The sequence below is a fragment of the Equus asinus genome, chromosome 21 (genome assembly GCF_041296235.1).
Source record: "Equus asinus isolate D_3611 breed Donkey chromosome 21, EquAss-T2T_v2, whole genome shotgun sequence".
Lineage (NCBI taxonomy): Eukaryota > Metazoa > Chordata > Mammalia > Perissodactyla > Equidae > Equus > Equus asinus.
The window spans coordinates 10359500-10365499 of record NC_091810.1 but is presented as its reverse complement, the minus strand read 5'-3'; the positions used below and the strand labels follow the sequence as shown (position 1 = coordinate 10365499).

The window sequence follows — 6000 nt, the reverse complement described above, 5'->3', positions numbered from 1 at the left end:
TGACCTTAGAACGTGATCCTGGGGGCACCTCCGGCCAGGAGAGAGGTTTCTGGCAGAACAGGGAGTCCACGTTCGTCTGCTGCACTCTGCTGCCCCCCTCTGGTCAGGGTGCGGGGCCATCTGCAGTCCTGAGCATTGGTCTGTGGACAAGGCACCAGGAGACAGGAGGTGGGAAGCTCCCTCTCCCCCAGTGCCCTGGGAATGGGCCTTTGATCTGTCTTGGAGAAAAGCCCCTCACCTCTAAGGGATGTGCCGGGATGTGCCACTCATAGAACCATCTGTTGTTGTTTCTATGTTATTTCTTCCAGGGCCTTGCAGATGCTTACCCACATGAAGTAAGAAGAGGAAGCATCCTTCCCTGGCCTCTGAATGAGCTGGGGAGGGACCGGCCAACCTCTGCCAAGCCTGGCACCGCTGAGCACAAGCACAGCACACAGCTGCCGCCCTCTTTCCTTTGGTCTCTTCCTGTCTTTCTCCTTCGTGAGAGTTAAAAGATCTGGGGACTGGCCCCTACTTTGTCACGCACTATGAGATCTCAGCCAGGTGGTGTCCCTCCCAGGGCCTCAGTTTCTCCATCCATAGAATGGAGCTCTTGGGCTCGGAGGTACAGCTTTGGCACTGTCTCAGATTCTCAGGCTCAGGATGAATGAAGTGGCTTCCCAGACCCTGAGGACAGATGGCTGATGGGAGCCTTTCCCCAAGGCAGGGGCGGGGGCGGGGGGGATTGGGCGATAGGGGTGCTCTAGGTCTCTGTTCCTTTTTGATACTTTTTATTTCAAAATGTAGATCTCTTTGCAGATTTTTCCAGTTATGAAAGTACTATGAACACATGAAACTACTCTCAGCTTCCCCAGTAATCATGGGAATAAAAATGTGAATTGTGGTATTATGTCATTTATCACTCACCAGACTGGCAAACATGGAACAGCCTGTGAACGCCCAGCGTGGTTGAGGATGCAGAGAAGGAGGTGATCAGACGGCGGGTGCCCTGTTCTGAGCAAGTGCCCGTCCGTGGGTGTGCCCTGAGGAAGGACTTGCACACAGGATGCTGGCCTATGGTCCAGAGTGACCACCCAGCTTTCTTTGAAAGAGCAGAAATGGCAGGTGTGCTGAGGTTCTGTCCAGAGGGAAGGGAGCTGGCTTACGACACGGACGTGGACAGATGGCCCGCGCCAGCTGTGCCCACACTCCTCTCAACAAGATCTTGCTGCTCCGTGGGTCGGGGGCTGGGATCTATTTCTCACCCGTGAACGCTGGCTGGCCCGTGACACACAGAACGTGCCAGGGGTACTGTGTGTGAGTCCCACAGCCTCTACAGGCCCTGTGGCTTCTGCCGTCGTCCTTTGAGAACCCCAAGCCTTCCATGCTGTGGCAAAGACCGGACCGGCCTGCTGAGGAGGGGCTTCCACGTGGGGAGGAAGGGATACGCTGCAGCTGGCAGCCAGCACCAACTGCTGGAGGCACGAGGCCGTCCTGGACCCACGAGCCCTAGGTAAGCCGTCCCACGACCATGGCCACATGCACAATCCCTGGTGAGACCAGCAGAAGGCCCGCCCAGGCTGGCAGCCTCAGCACCATGAGAAATGAAAAATAGCTCATTGTTGTTTTTAGTCACTAAGGCTTTGGATGGCGCGATGTTAATTTTATGTGTCAATTTGGCTATGCTATGGTACCCAGTTTTTGGTTGAACACATGTAGATGTTGCTGTGAAGGTAGTTTTTAGATGAGATTAACATTTAAATCAGTAGACATTGAATAAAGCAGAAGACCCTCCACAGTGTGGGTGGGCCTCACCCAATCGGTTGAAGACTTTCAGAGACCGGACTCCCAAAGAGGAAGGCATTCTGCCTCCAGATAGCCTTCGGACCCCAGGTGCAAATCAGCTGCTCCTGGGTCTTTGCCTGCCGGCTTGCTCTGCAGATTTCAGACTTACCAGTCCTTACAATTGCATGAGCCAATTCCTTAAAATAAATCTCTCTATAAATATTTACACATCCTACTGGTTCCGTTTCTCTGGAGAATCCTGACTGACATAGATAGTTTGTTATACAGCAGAAGATAATTCATACAAATGTTATGCAGCCTTTAAAAAAATAAGATAAATGTCTACGCACCACTATGGAAATAGTTTCATCAGAGGTCAACGGGAAGAAAGCCAGCTGTAGAATAATACGTGTTTGCGAAAATAACTTTGTATATATGCATGTGTACACATTCATGTAGTGTGTCTTGCAAATGCACATACAGCGTGTGGAAGACGGTTTAAGTAACTCATGCCATGCTGTTTATAGTTGTGTCCTCTGGGGCGATGGTGTTCCTCTTGGAAATGTGAGACCACCATGGAAATCCGCCTGCTGACCTGTGGGAGGATGAGAGAAACACGGTGTGTGGCCCTCATCCTCTCCCTCGGTTCTCCAGCTGATGACCAGCCAAACCCAGAAGCAGAGCCTTTGCTGACCTGCTGCTGACCACAGATGCACGAGGAAGCTGGGAGAGGCCGCTGGAACTGCCCCACAGAGCCAGGTTGAGTTGCCTGCGAGGAAAGTAGAACCGCTGAACTTTGGGCAGTTTGTTACACAGCTATAGACAGCTGACACACCCTCCACGCAACCCACCTCCATAAAGAGAAGGACGGGATGGACCGGATGCAGAAAGCAGGCAGCGCGGAAGCGAGCAAAGTGAGGTCCCTCCTCGAGGTGATTCCACCAACAAAGGTAACTGTTGTCGGCGTTCAGGTAAATCTTCCAAAGTCTCCTTTCTAAAAACATGCTCTTCATCTGTCTATCATCTCTCTCTCTCATCTATCTATCTATCTATCTATCTATCTATCTATCTATCTATCTCTCTATCATCTATCATCTCTCTCTCTCTCTCTCTATCTCTTTCTCTATCATCTATCTATCTGTCTGTCTATCTATCTATCTCTCTATCATCTGTCTATCTATCATCAATCTATCTATCTATCATCTCTCTCTCTCTCTCTCTATCTTTCTATCTCTCTCTCTATCATCTATCTATCTATCTCTCTATCATCTATCATCTCTCTCTCTCTCTCTCTCTCTTTCTCTATCATCTATCTATCTGTCTATCTATCTATCTGTCTATCATCTGTCTATCTATCGTCAATCTATCTATCTATCATCTCTCTCTATCTTTCTCTCTCTCTCTCTCTCTCTCATCTATCTATCTATCTATCTATCTATCTATCTATCTATCTCTCTATCATCTATCATCTCTCTCTCTCTCTGTATCTCTTTCTCTATCTATCATCTATCTACCTATCTATCTATCTGTCTGTCTGTCTATCTCTCTATCATCTATCATCTCTCTCTCTCTGTCTATCTCTCGATCATCTATCATCTATCTATCTATCTGTCTGTCTATCTCTCTCTCTATCTCTCTATCATCTATCATCAATCTATCTAGCTAGCTATCATCTCTCTCTCTCTCTCTCTGTCTTTCTATCTCTCTCTCTCTCTATCATCTATCTATCATCTATCTATCTAAATACTTAAGTGGAACAGAATCCTATTATACACACTTCACTGCCATTTGCTTCCTCACCTTATTACTGACGCAGGGACCCCACTGCCCACCCCCTTCAGCAGCCGTGACTCTCTGTGGGTCCTGTGGCAACTTCAGAGAAGATAAAGATAGGATAACTGGCAGTAAGGTACACTTTTTCATTTTTCCTTTTGCATCTAAGGAGTTGCATAGGTGACGTATCAGGCCAAGTGTCAGCAGGAGACAGTGGCACCCTTACAGAGGTGAACTGGAGAGAACTAAGTGAAGGGGTGATTTGCTGAGATGAGCGCAGGGTGAGGGGCCAGCTGGGGCTGGTGCTGCCGGGACCTGTTAGCTCTCGTTCTGTAAGAGCGAGGAGGGTGTGGGTTTCCTGGACCCGTGATGGCTGGAGACACTCAAAGGGGATTTCCCAGCGGGAACACTGGCTGTAGAGGAAGCAGCAACTGTCAGAGCTACAGTGAGATGGAGAGGCACTGAGGGGACTAGCCCCCCTCACCTCTCCCCTCCTGCTCTCCAGGCACCTCCACCCACAGGCCCAAACTGCCTGGAAGCCAGAGGAAGTCTGGATGATGGAGTCTGTGTTTAGCCACCTGGGGAAGCAGGATAGAGCAGGATGAGAGCACAGGGAGAATAAAGTGAATAACCAGAGCACAAACCCTCGAGATCCCCTTCCAGAGTGCTCCGTGCCTCACACGACTCATAGAGGACGAAGAGCCCCTCCCCAGCAGCGCGTCCTGAGACCATCTACCTCAGCACCACGAGCTCTGCTCACACAGGCTTGGGGAGAGCAGTGTTGGCACTGCAGGCCTGCCTTCTGAGCAACTCCCTCTTCCTGGGAGCTGGGAGCCTGAAGGGATGCCCATGAACTTGGTCTTGCCTGGGCCACCTTGGCATGTATCTCCTGGGTGCCTTCAGCTGCAAGTAAGGGAAGAGTCAATGGGCAGAAGCATGTTTATTATCTCACCTGACAAGGAGTTGAGAGCTAGGGCTTCAGGACTGGCTCGACAACTCAGCCCTGTACCCCCTGGGTGGTTTCTTCCCATTTCCCTTCCCCAGGCCCTGGCAACAACCAATCTGTGCTCTGTCTCCATGGGTTTACTTCTCGTGGATATTTCGGATAAAAGGAATCCTACAATATGTGACCTTTTGTGTCTGACATCATTCACTTGACAAAATGCCTTTGAAGTTCACCCACATCTCGGTATTTTGTTCCTGTCCTCTGTGAAGGAGGACTGTGGCATAAAAAACAATTTGTCTGATCTTTGTCCCAGGGGATGAGCGTCTAAAACTTGGGATTTCCGGAGTGATAGGAGTGTCTTTGTCATTCTGATGAGGCGGCCCAGGCCCCTAGATGACGTCAGGACAGGGGCTGGTCCCCAGAATGGCCGACCGCACAACTGGAGGGCTGGGACTTTCCACCTGAGAGTTGAGGGGGGCTTGAGATTGAGTTCAGTAATGTGTCTGATGATTTAATCAATACACCTATGTAATGAAACCCCCACAAAAACTTTGGACGCTGAAGCTCAGCGGAGCTTCTGGTTGGTGAGCACGGGGACGTGCCAGGAGGGTGACACACCATGCTCCAGGGGAGAGCGCACAGGAGCTCTGTGTCACCTCTCTGACTTGCCTATGCCTCTCTCCATGTCCCTGGTCCTCCTGATCTGCACCCTTTATAACAAAACTGCAATCACAAGGACAGTGTTTTCCTGAGTTCTGTGAGTCATTCTCATGAATTATCGAACCCAAAAGGATCACAAGAACTCCTGAGTTTATAGCCAGTCAATCAGAAGCATGGCGGCCTGGGGATCCCCTGAGACTGGCACCTGGCACTGAAGTGGGGGCAATCCTTTGGACAGTGTCCTTGGCCCGGGGAGTCTGACGCCAACTCCAGGTGGTTAGCATTAGAGCTGAATTGCAGTATACTCAGTTGAGATTTCCCAGATTAGTGGTCAATAATATTCCATTGTTGGCGTATCACAAATAAATTGTTTATTCACTCGTCCCTTGATGGGCATTCTGGCAGTTTGCACCTTTTGGTTATTGTGAATAGTGCTGCCGTGAACGTGTGTTTGGTTGGATGGGAGGTTCTTTTGGGCATGTGACTGGAAGTGGAATTGCGGGGTCACGTGTTTATTCTATGCTTAACTTTTTGAGGAGCCACTAAACACATCATACACAGCAACTGCATTATTTTACATTCCACCAACAACATACGAGGGTTCCAATTTCTCCACGTCTTTGCTATCTTAGTCTGTTCAGGCTGCTATAACAACAAAATACCGCAGACTGGGTAGAATATAAACAACAGAATTTTATTTCTCATAATTCTGAAGGCTGGAGGTCCAAGATCAGGGTGCCAGCATGGATGGGGGAGAGCCTTCTTCCTGGTTCATAACTGGAGCCTTCCCACTGTGTCCTCACCTGGTGGAGGGGGCTGGAGAGCTCTGTGGGGTCTCTTTTATTAAGCACTAATTG

General features: G+C 49.6%; 1 long non-coding RNA gene across 1 annotated transcript in view; it reads left to right on the top strand.

Annotated features, from left to right (window-relative positions):
* The first annotated feature begins 762 nt into the window (after positions 1 to 762).
* The window catches only part of LOC139041390 (uncharacterized), a 55599-nt gene continuing 50361 nt past the window's right edge, over positions 763 to 6000 (top strand). The window contains exons 1-2 of the long non-coding RNA XR_011496452.1: positions 763 to 1492; positions 2292 to 2714. This is a non-coding gene — a long non-coding RNA (uncharacterized lncRNA). The remainder of the gene's footprint in view (positions 1493 to 2291; positions 2715 to 6000) is intronic.